The sequence below is a fragment of the Micrasema longulum genome, unplaced genomic scaffold, assembly GCF_059751315.1.
Source record: "Micrasema longulum isolate JH-2025_06_02 unplaced genomic scaffold, ASM5975131v1 h1tg001597l, whole genome shotgun sequence".
NCBI classification, from domain to species: domain Eukaryota; kingdom Metazoa; phylum Arthropoda; class Insecta; order Trichoptera; family Brachycentridae; genus Micrasema; species Micrasema longulum.
Window position 1 is genome coordinate 611,204 of NW_028278779.1, and position 13,369 is coordinate 624,572.

Here is a 13,369-nt window from a genome sequence, read left to right on the forward strand (position 1 = left end):
TTCATTATAAATATTATTTTATAACGTAACCAAATTCTCATATTAACCGATTCATAATAACACCACACAAGTATTTAGGTTCAAATTCTAATGATGATATTAATCACAGACCTGATCTGAAATATATAAGTTTGTAGCCGATTGATTCCTGATTGAATGCCTTTTCAATTTTATTCTTTCAATTAAAAAATGCACGCTTAACAATTCATCTTGCTTTTTCCAGATACCCGAATTCTATGGCCTTATCTTCGCTGAAAATATAGGTAAAATAATAAATATTTGTCGTATCATAATTTGTTTACCGTCTATCCATAGTAACACTTCTAACTCCTTAGATTGTGTAGGCCAGTAATTGGACGATATCCTATCTTTTATTTGAAGGGATTTTTGTATAAATTGTATCATTATTATTTTTTAATATGTTTGGTATGATAGCATTAAGCTGATACATCAAATACAATTAGAAACATTTATTAATCCTTCTGTCCCAACATGCAGCAATTATTTTCCTAGTAAAGGTTATTCCATTGCTCCATAACTCACATTGTTAGAAAATTCCTTCTGGACTTATAAACCTAAATGTGAAATATTTACAAAAATATTGTAATGAAAAAAAAAATACGCAATAGGCTTTTACAAGAGATAAACGATACAAGAATATTAATTTGGAATGTCCTGGAAATTATGAATATTTAAAATACTGATAGGAAAAAAGGATTTTCATGATGATAATTAATCACAGACCTGATCTGAACTATATAAGTTTGTAGCTAATTGATTTCTGATTGATCGCTTTATACATTTCTTTTTTTCAATTAAAAAGTCCACTGCATAACAAGTTTTTTTTTTTGGCAGATATTAAGGATTTGCGGCTCAAATCAGAGATACCAGAGTTGTGCTAAAATTTCAAGGTAATTAAAAATTATAATAAATCCAATTAGTATGTAATTTGAATATTATATTCACTTTAAATAATAATACAGTACAACCCCTGTTTTACGTTTTTAAGGGAGCAACAAAAAATGTTAAACTGAGCAAAACGCTAAAGCGAGGAAATGAAAAACACTGCAGAAAAATTGTAAAAACTGTCTTAATTGGGGATTATTCATATTTACCTATGATTTCATTGAAAATATTTTGTAGTTTTGCAATCCATACCACAATGTGTTCTTTTATTGAATTTAAAAAAATAAAATTAAAATAATTTTATTTAGGTAGGTACTTAACTTTAAAAGCACAAAAATAAAAATTTAAATGTTCACAAAATGCATACAATGATTTTTTCCTTAAATATTGGGAAATTTAATTTTTATGGTAACACTTTTTTAGTATGGCAACACAGGATTTCAACTGTCATTTACATCGCGGCAAAACTGTTTCACACTTTTATGATAACCTTTTAAACAATCTTCTTTCTAAATTATGTTTATAACTTCAAATAATATTTCTATTACCAAATTTTAAAACTTTTTGCATCGTAATCTATTAATGTAAGGACTTTATTCTTCCTAAACACGTGTCAACTGCATGACACAATTTAGTTAAATGTCAAAATTAGACACTTAAACAAAATGGCCAATTACACTGCACCTACTTTGAATTTGGACAATCATATACACATTTTTTTTTTATTTACCTCGATTTTATTCTCCATTTACGCGGCGGCGCGCAGCTCGGTGTCACGACAGATCGAATTGGTTTCGATTTTTTTTTTTTAAATGTAAAACCGGGGTTATAAAAAATTGTAATATTTGAATGAGAATGTATGGAAAAAATGGAACCTAAACATTTTTGCGGGAAAATGAAAGAACGAGGTTTTACTGTATATTTATATGATGAAAATTAATCACAGACCTGATCTGAAATATATAAGTTTGTAGCTAATTGATTTCTGATTGATCGCATTATACTTTTTTTTTTCAATTAAAAAATGCACTGCTTAACAAGTTTTTTTTCCCGCAGATATGAGGATGTGTGGCTCAAATCAGAGATACCAGAGCTGTGCCAAAATTACAAGGTAACTAAAAATTATAATAAATCTTCATAATGCATATGTAAATTGAATATTATGTTCACCCTATAAATAATAGTTTATATATAAGAATAATATTGGAATATCCTGGAGACCACAATCTTAAAAATGTTTGTTTGAAAATAGTATTTATTTTTTTATGATGAAAATTAATCACAGACCTGATCTGAAATATATAAGTTTGTAGCAATTTGATTTCTGATTTTTTCTTAAGCCTAACTATTTTATCAAGATTTTAAACATGGTGCTAATTTTTTACGTTTCTATTGTTTGTAGGTCTTTTTTCATCTTGGGTTTGATGACTGCACATTCGATTGTTGAAAATGTAAGTTTAAAAAAAAAAAAACAATATTTATTAATATTTCTATTACAAAAACTTTAATTAGTCAATTTCTCCCTTTCTCAATAGATTAAAATAATTTTACGGAGATTATTTAACTAGAAGTACAGACCTTGACCAAGGAGAAGGCTCCTTAATCAAAATTGACATATTTTATTTACTAGTTAAAACACTTGTTAGTGACTATGAATATACACTCTATTTTTGTTCTTATATCGTTATATAGAACATGCTTGATAATAAATTACTCACATATGCTGTGAGTACCGCATGTAGTGCTGTCATAGGCGTTCCCAAACGTATGTGAGCACTGTCAATTCAGACAGGTGAAGAACTGCCCAAGTGAATGAGTTGATTAATTTGAAAATGTTTGAATTAAAACTACTCGTGTCAACTTCTTACTATGATGATAAAATACATATTTCCATACAGATTCGTGATGGTTGTCAAAGCTCAACAGGACTGATAATTTTTCGCTGAGATCTAAATTACTTTATTTATTTTTATTTTGTTTAACTTAATGGCTTTATTTTTATTTTCAGATTGTCTTTTGAGATTTGAAGATTTAATGGATAAATGATGGTCTCGCTTCCATGGAATAAGCAGTAAGTTAAAATTATAATTATTTTTATATTTTCAATAATAAGTACAATAAAATAGAGTACATAAATTACTCATTATCTTATCTATGTTTTTCTTTTTGAAAAATGATAAATATTTAACAAAAAATTATCAATGTAATATTTATAATGATGATAAAAAACTCATTATCCAGACAGATTCGTGATGGTTGTCAAAGCTCAACAGGACTGATTATTTTTTAACTGAGCTAAACTATTTTATTAATATTTACTTTATTTAACTTTGTGTTTTTTTTTTTTTTTTACAGATTTTCGCCCTTTAAGATTTTGAAGAAATAATGTCTCGCTTCTCTAGAATAAGCGGTAAGTTAAAATTTGAATTATTCTGTGATTTTCAACAAAAATTACAATTTAAAAAAAAACATTAATTATCTGAAATTAATATATTTTATACATAAGACTGAATTTTTTTTAACAGTTCTCAAAAATATTTTTTAATGATTGCGAATACAGGTAAACTTCGTTTTGGACCAGGGTTCCGTTCCGAGAGACACCGGCATAAAAAAATAGGCATAAAATGAACACAAATATAGTGGAAGATAAATGGTCAGGTTCCGTGTCAAAATTCTAAGAACAATCTAACATGTTTATTTAATACATATCCAATATATATTAAAAATAAATAATAAATGTATTTAATACATACACTTAAAATTAGTTTACAAAATAAATAATAATCTCTTTATATAAATAATGATTTTTTTAAAACAATTTCGTTTAAAAACAACAAGTTCGTCCATACACTCCCTACCCAATTAAATTCTCACACTTTTTTGAAAAAAGCATCTGATTTCCTTTGATTGTTGCTTCCTTTCTTGCAGAATCATAGCATAAACTACAAATAATTTAATATTTTAATTTTAATAATAATAAAATAAAAATAATAAAATAAAAAATATAATCATATCTTTTTATTTTTCTTAAAAACAAAACGAAAACTAATTCAGAAACAATTTGACTCACACAATAGGCTGCTCGCGTACACGATACTAGAATAAAACAATATGTAAAAGTGTCTGTTATTAGAATCGCGGCGCCTACTGTCGTCTGGTGTCAGCCGAACTGGGGAATCCCACGCCGGCACCAACCGGTGTAATTGTAAATTGGCCTAAATTGAACCGGTGCAAAACGACATTTACCTGTATTTCAATTTTGGGAGCATTTTCAACGAGTTGTGAATAACTCATTATTAGAAAATGGGAATCAAGTTGGGGTAGAATGGGGTATTCATGTCAATCTATGCATAGTTAAAATTCACTTTATTGATGCAATATTTATTATGATGATAGAAATTCATTATCCATACAAATTCGTGATGGTTGTCAAAGCTCAACAGGACTGATGTAATATTCGCCTTAGGATGATTTCTGTTATAAATGATAATTGTATTTTCACTTACACTTTTTGCTGTTTCAGATATTGGCATCTTCTACCACCAAACATGCTGTTCTTATTGTGGACCATTCCTGCTACAATTTTATTGTAAGTTTTTTTAAAGATTATTAAATAACCACTTACCGACTTTTATATGTCTACCGGTTTCGAGACGTACCTGTCGCTTCGTCAGGATACCAATTAAAACAACACGCAAAACCCACTAATCACCATTACTATAGTTGCACAAAAATTTAAAACCAACATGCCATGTTTTTTATTGGTAACCTTTACAGGCACTTATTAGTTTATAAAAATGGTTTGATGTTGTGGGAGAAATAGCTGATAAAAGAGGGAGGGGCGTGAGTTTAATGGGTATAGGGCGACCTTTCAATGGAACATCATATAATGTGCTATACTGAAAGGTTGTTTGATTATCTATCAATGGAACATAATTTTTTATAGCCTTTCTAATGTGAAATATTTTCGTATTATTTAATTTTAATCATTTATTATTTGTATGCAAGATTTTAACTTTGTATCTTTATTGTCGTGATTAAAATTGATTTGGTGATTTTGCGAATTCAGAGGAATAGTTATTGTTAATATATCTCATGCGTTCTTTAACATGAATATTGAAATTTCTTGATGTTCTTCCATCGTAAACTGAAGGACAAGTATTGCAATTTAATTATTAGTTTACATCCTAAATATTGAAATTTTCAAATGCAGTATTTTCCTCCTTGAAAATTGCTCTTATTCCAGATTTACTAAAATTCTAACAATCATTTTTATCATTCTTTACTAATTTCTTATAGCTGGATAGTCAACATTATGTTTTTTTACTAAGTATTATCGACCCTTTTTGTGTTTTTTTAAATATTTTTTTTATGATGAGAAATTCACAGACCTGTTCTGAAAAATTCTTGTGGATAAATAGTTTTCTGATAAGATTAAGATTTTTTATTTTTTAAATAACTTTGTCAAATTTCTGATAATACTGAAATGAAATTTTATTTTAGGACTAGGAATGCTGGGGCCCGTTGACTGATTCAGATCTACAAAATAAATGTAAGTTGAAAGATTTTTCTCAAATTCATTTTTGCTAGATAGATCTTTAATTTGCAATTTATTTGCTTTTCATATATTTTTTTCAATATTATTGATGAAAAATTAAAAAAAATAGTTTAACAAACAAAGAATGGAAGTAACGCAGATAATATATTAATTGACTAAAGCCAGTCATACCTTACGATATCACAGACCCCATTTTAATTTTTAAGTGTGAACATTAGAATTGTAAATAAAATATCTTAACCTTTAGGTCATCTAGAGCTATGATTGTCTGGCACGGTAAAGATTTTCAAATTGTTCATGTTACTATGTACAAATCTCAATTTTGTCATTTTTTTTTTTACTTGTGATAGTCTTGTACTAGATGTGCAATCTTCTTCTACGTCAGTCCCTCAATGCTGAGGATCGTGACCACCATTAACACTTCTGATTAGTCTGTTACACTCCAGTCTGTCCCCAGCCCGACGAACTGACACATAAAATTTTAGCCCCGTAGCCTCCTTTATTCGGTCAGTCCATCTATATGGGATTCTACCCCGGCTTCTTCTACCTTCAACTCTGCAAGACATAATTGCCTTTTTTAGATTGTCTGGCTCACGTCTAGCAATATGTCCAAAGAAAGATAGTATCTTCAGTTACCACTGACATACGAGTTGTAATATGGAGCTCTTCCAGTATCGATGCATTCATCATTCTGGCTGTTCAAGGCACACGCAACAACCTTCTCCAACACCACATCTCGAATGCATCGATCCTCTTCCTCTTGTAGGCACGCATTGTCCACGTTTCAGCCCCATATAGGAAATCGGAGAATACTAGGGCTTCCATCAACCACTATATAAAACCCTAACAGATTTTAAAAATTATATATCAACAAATTGACAACCCCACACTGCCACTACTTAATTCCTGTTTTCTAATAGTGAGTACACACTCAAATAATACTATTTATATGCAGACATATAGATTTTAAATTTACATTTGAAGCACTAACTTCGTTGTTATTCATTATAATTTGATGTATATTTATTTGATAATATTTAGTAATCACTTAAAATAAAATAGGATAAGATTAATTGTTAGTTAAGTTACCTTGATAAATATTATTGATTGAAGCGGCATTAACTTTGTGAAGTAACATGAATAAATAAATATATAATTAACAAAACACTTTGTTCTTAGATCACTTGAGTTTATTTTAAAGCACCACTAGTTTCGGAAAGCACAGATCCTTCCATCTACAGTTTATACTAACACCCGTAGAAACTAGAAGTGCTTTAAAATAAACTCAAGTGGTCTAAGAACAGGGTGTTTTATTATTAACACGTTTACTAGTGAGTTACTTGCAACTCGTTGAAAATGGGCATTCATATTGAAATGGCAAATCATAAAAACGTTAATAATTCTTTTGTAAAACACGTTAGCATTTGTTACACAATTTGAAAAATGTTTTTTTACCTGTTTAAAGAAATTAATGTCTACATGTCGTTCATATCTATTACCGTTTATTAGAGGCTTCTGCGGATATTTCTCAATACCTCCCTTCCAGCACAACACGTGCCCCTCCCAGGCCCCCAGAAAGCGGTCCCCGGACCGCCCTCGGGGGCCCGTGACGGTGCGGGCGGTGCTATGGAAGCAGAACAACTCCGGGCTGGCTAACCGCTGTCTCGGGACCTCTATCTTTATGTCCTAACGGGACACGCTACGCTACTCTGGATACACATATTTACATTCTCCCTTAGATAGCGTTTGTTTTTTCTTTCATGGAGTTGATTGATTGTTTTCTTTTCAGGTGTTAGTCGCTAAGATGCCGAATGGTGGGACCGGTGACAGAACCTTCTTTCCGATGTTTCAGACAGCATTACGGCGTCCAAGCTGATGCGAATGAAATGTCACAAGGATGTACAATACGAGGCATAACCCAGAAAAGCATTATGTATCTGAAAGGCTGTGTAATTTATATATATCCCTGTGGTATTCAACAAACGGAGCAGTAGTAACCTGTATTCAGCCCCAAGTGTTGTGGAATGCGGTTATCAATTATATTCAACTGACCGTCAAACTGTAAAAAAACATTAGAAGTTTTATAAATCACTTTTGTATTTAATAAAATGTAAGTTTGTTTTTTTCTGCTCAATAAATGTTTCCACTAAATAACTTTTTACTTTCTAAATAATAATAAACCTTATTATCACAAGAATAAACGCATCCACAATAGGTTCAGTGCGGTGAATTACTCAGCCCTGCCTGGATCTGCCGTAAAGTTGTTCAAATCGCACAGCCTAACCTAAACAAATGTAGTTTTGATCAAATACTATTAACTCTACAAAGAATGGCTGAAATCAAAATAATTTTATTACGATTAAATTTTTTTCACAATTAAATTGATTATTAGACCTGTCCAGATTAAAAATATTTATTAGGGGAGCAGTCAAAGTAAAGTATGGGATGTGGCGGAAAGGATTGGTTGGTTAAAGAGCCCTCAAAAAATAAATATCATATTAATCAATCAATCTATTATTCTAAATGTACAAAATGACATTAATATTTTAAATAAGTGGAAACAGGAAGGTCATGTCTGAATGCCTGATAGATGGACAAGGTGTGTTCACAAGTGGAGACAGAGAATGTGAGGCTCCAAGTACGCCCACCTATGAGATGGTCAGACGATATTCGGAGGTTTGCCGGCAGACAATGGTTGAGGACGGCGCTAAAGCGGGATTGTGGTGGGGGACAGGAGGAGACTGATTATGATGAAGGGAATAAAAACAAATCATCTTTATTTTATATCTGAATATGGGCACTAAAATAGGGTGAAACATTTGGAATAACTACATTAAACCAACAATGGTAAAGTGCAGCCCTAAAATTGGAGCATTAGATTGTACTGCGAAGTTTCTTGAAAATGTATGAAGAAAATTATAATGATTTTCATAAAAATAAACTACTTTGCGTGACATCACTAGTTCTTCCGAATCAACCAATGATATTAGAGTTGTGATAGATTTCCGGTAAGTCAACTGGTGAATTAGCAGAACTTGTCAAGAAGGGGGAGAACTTGAGACGTCACAAGCAAGGTAATTAACAAAATACAAAACTTTAAAGAATCATAGCACTGATAATATGATACACAAATTTTAAAAAAATATTTGGCTTATTAACAAATTTAATAAAGCCACTGAACTTCCTCATTGAAGACATGGAGTGGATAAAGGTGTTATTTAACAAAAACACCTTTGTTCGCTCTCAAAATCTGTTTTCTGCAACTTTTTGATGGTGTAGTTGGCTGTATGCGAAAGGGCTGCATCAAATCTTCATTTATGTAAAAAACACGCATTTTTAAAAAATTGCGACAAAACCTTCACCCACTTATGTCTTCAAATTATAAAAAGTCATCGCTACACATAAGAAGTATGCTTTGAATTTAAAATTTACTTGTAAATTTTCAATACCAGATCAATTCCTTAGATTTTTCATTAAAAAAATCTCTAAATGCCTTCTTTTTTTGATCAAACAAAAATAGCTTACAATGGCCCTATGTCTTGTCTCGATATTATTTGTTTTAATAATGTTAAAAAATAAATTTGCCTCAGTCTTACAAGGGTATCAAAATATTTTGATTTCTCTTTAGTTCCTTTCAGATTATTCATACTTGATCTTAATGTTACATAATTTATCACAGAAATACACGTGTATGTTAGAACAGGTGTTGCAGAATAACATTGATTACAAAAGAAAAACTGATAAATCAACTGAATTGAAGTGGCTAGTGCATATGATTTTTTTCCATATAAAATGTTCAACATCTGTGAACATGTTATGTTTTCAATAGTCTATCATGCGCTCTATATTAATTTAGTGTGATTTGTTTGGAAATTCCAATAAATCAACTAAAAAATGCCTACCTGAAATGGTTGTTCATGATATTCTGAAAAATATAAAGGCAAAATTTTACACAATTTGTATGCAGATAAACACAGCGGCTAATTAATTTTTGGGGTGTTTTATCGATAATTATTTTTGCAATAAATTATTCAAAGGTGGATAAACGTGTGTAAAAGTACAGTACCTACACATTGATAGGAAGTTCAATCATAAACTGTTGGAAAAATATTACGGGGAATAAAGTGATGTTGCATATTTCCGAATTATTTTAGAGAGTACGTTTTCATCTGCAAACAACAGAAGACTGCATGATAATTGTTAACATTTATTTCTTCCACTTAGAGTCTTCCTTCTGATTTTATCACTAAATAAAAGATTTGTTTTCTATGTAATTTGTTTTCGGCCGATATTATCATGTTTTTGTAGTAGGCCTAAAAAAGGGGAATAAATCAAATTTATAAAGGTTGTAGTCTCATTCCCATTCTACAATTCCCCAACAAAAGAGTAAAATATACCATTTCAAGGCTAAGCAAGTAAAAAAAAATATCCATTAACATCCTATGATTATCAATTTATTACCATACCCTTCATACTTTATATGCCAAAAAGAGAAAAGTGAAGAACAGAGATAGACTTAATTTTTCCGTGAGTATTTCGTAAATTAAATCTGTAAATATCACATTTGATTGGCTACTGTGAGCTGACATTTTTTTTTTTTTTTTTCAAAATACAATTCCATGTTCACTTTGCCCAGCTAACAAGGGTACATACCCCGTTCCAAGCTAGGCAATTACATTTTAATATATTATAATAGTTAACAAATTAATATAGAGCACAGACAAACAAAATATAAACTTATTTGGATACACATTTTGATTCATATACATACAGACATACACATATATACACATGTACATACACACACACGTACATACACCCATGCGCATACACATACATACATTCATAAAAACATAGACAATTTATTTATGCGAAACTTCATGGTTGTCATCTATAAATATATACATTATCTAGCTATGTCCAAAATTATATTTTTTCATACAATATAAATAAATAAATATACTTATTACAATAGAAATAAGTCAATTAAAATATTTATTCCGAAAGGATTTTTGCTGCTTTGCTTATTTATATTTTTGTAATAATAACAGATTACAAGCAACACTCTCAGTAATCCTTTATAACCGTCCACAGCATGCGATTTACTCATAAAACACTAATTTTGAGAAAGAAATTAAGCACCAACTTTCAACATTTAAGTAGTAGGAATGCCTTATGGCCTGCCACTTTACACATAATCATTGTGCCTATGTTCGAACATCTAGATCTCTACAATTTTTTAAAGCCCTTTATATCCATAAATGAGGAAGTTCAGTGGCTTTTTTGCTTTTTTTTTATTTGTTAATAGACTATCAAACTAAGCCAGGAAACAATTTTTTAAAGTTTTGTAATTTTTTAATTACTCCACGTGTGACACACTAGTTTTCTTCATTGGTTGATTTAGAAGAATTTGTGACGTCATTTAAAGTCATCATCATTCCCTATCCGCACCTAATGGTGCATAGGGCACTGCATTGGTACACCAATCGCAGCGTATCTTGATCATTTTTATTACACGAAGGTAAGATGATCAGTCTTACGCTTCAGGTACACCAGTCCAGGGACTATGAAATATTCTAGTGTAAAAACCCTATTTTAAATAAATATTTCATATCAACCATGTCGGGAATCGAATCCGAGACCTCTTGCATGGCAGGCTAATGCGCTGGCTGTTGCACCACAAGGCCGACAATAAAAATTGGTTATTTAAAGTAGTTCATTTAATTATTTTTTTTCATACATTTTAGACCAACTTTGCAGCACAATTAAATGCTCTAATTTTTCCGCATTTAAGAAAACATTTTTCATGCATCTGATTTCCCATAGCGCTGAACTTCCTATTTCTTTGACTGTTTCGCGATACCATTTAGTCTGTTTGTTGATACTGTGGACAAATATTATCAAGATTTTATTTTTCTGGTCTAGATTATATGAATAGTTAAGTTACAAGGTTATGAAGCCAAATAATGCCCACTTTTATTCAAATTATTCAGTGAAAAAATCCTGCCAATACATCGTCTAATGAAATGTTTGACTAAGACAATGCATTGCAAAAAAGTCACCTGAGGCTTTTTGCAGGTGGAAAACCTGATGTAAATTTTTGGGAAAAACAGGGGAACAAAACCTTTTTATGAAAATAATTATTATTTCATGCAATTGTTTTTGGTAGTTAAACTTTTCAAAAATAAAGTAATTATTCACTACATCACATTTATGCAGAGCATCAGTATTTAAAAAAATACATAATAAACATACATTTTTCAGGAAAAAAATATTACCATCCAGCTTGTTGATGTTTTGTGTTCAGTAAAGGTTTTCTTGTTGTTTTTTTTCTCTTTTTATTTTGGATGTAAATGATTTTATAACACGCAGATCACTGAGTTATATTTGATCGTAGAATGAGGAAGTTCAGTGCTATGCAAATTTTGATATAAAAGTGTTTTCTTACACGCAGTCAAAATTAGAGCATTTAATTGTACCGCAAAGTTTCTCTAAAATGTATGAAAAAATTAATAAAAATGAACTGCTTTAAACGACGTCACAACTTCTTCTAAATCAACCAATGATAGAGGTGTCGTGATAGATTTCCGGGAGGCTTACCCACAAATCAGAACAACTCACCAGTGACCTCACGCGTGGAGTAACCAAACGTTGAGTATCACAAAACTTTTGAAAATCGTAGTAATACGGTACTTAAATTATTATTTTATTGGCTTAGTTTGATTAAGTCTATAAAAGTTATTTTGGTTTAGTATGTAAAGAAAAGAAAAAAATACCGGCGAAACTCCTCATTGTATTTAGGGAATAATTATATTTATAATTATGAAAAATTAGATCCCTTGATATGTATTTTATTTTGTGTATGGTGATTTTTCAAACTAACTACATAAAAAAGTTAATTTGTAACTATACGTATTGGAATCTGTCTATATATGTGTAATATACATAATATGAATTATAAATCTACAATTTAGTTATTCAATGCCATTTTATTAATTATGTGCATATTTTTATTCAAAAATTCCACTGAAAAGATTTCATTCATTGCTATTTATGAAATATCATACGATAATAATCGAACCATACGAGTATTGTATATAGTCTATTCCAGCATTTTTAAGTGAGTATCAAAAAATATATAAAATCAGTGAATCAATTATTTTAGTTGAAAGATTTCTTACCTCTGAGTCTGAGTCATAAATTGCAGAGTGATGCAAAGTCATCGAAGCCTCTGAGTTATGAGATTCTAAATCAAGAAAATTAATGACTGTCTGGTCGGAGTGTAGGCTGTATAAACACTACTGTCCGCTGTATAATACGCTATCATTAGTCAACCAAATTACAGGTTGCGAGTTGGGGATAAACTTTGGGAATTTACGAGATGGGCGGCGACCAGACCAAACCGTTTATGCATTATTATAGTTTACAGTATATTTTGTCTAGACCAGGTTAAATAATGTTGTGTTGCAATATAAACATCTTGCATTATGGATCTTTGATTAGCTCTATTCAGACTATAAAACGTAATGAAATTAAATGCATAAAATATGGTTATCTCACAAACATCATCATAAATATTATCACTTGAATATAATACTTTAATTTTTAAAAAGCAATTTTGGTATTAAAAATGACATTCTGCCTCGTCAATTTTTTAATTAATAGAAGTGAATTAGAATATTTGATTTATCCAAATATTTCAATTTTGAGACCATATTCTTTTAGGCGTAAATAACAGTGTTGGAAAACGGAAAATAAATTGTGGAAGAGCGGAGTTCGTATCTCGGAACTCCTGATCTGGAGTCCACGACTCTACTCACTCACTCACCTTATTACCTTAGTAAAGTGCGTTTTGATTCTCCACACGATTACATCAGCTGTTCAATTGAATGCATCAATTTATTG

General features: G+C 30.5%; 1 long non-coding RNA gene across 1 annotated transcript; it reads left to right on the forward strand.

Annotated features, from left to right (window-relative positions):
- Positions 1 to 125: 125 nt before the first annotated feature.
- LOC148274740 (uncharacterized) lies at positions 126 to 7,615 on the forward strand. Its single transcript, XR_015824217.1, has 9 exons — positions 126 to 263; positions 856 to 911; positions 1,963 to 2,017; positions 2,309 to 2,357; positions 2,915 to 2,977; positions 3,262 to 3,316; positions 4,430 to 4,495; positions 5,410 to 5,458; positions 7,254 to 7,615. It is a non-coding gene; the product is annotated as an uncharacterized LOC148274740 (long non-coding RNA).
- Positions 7,616 to 13,369: the final 5,754 nt, after the last annotated feature.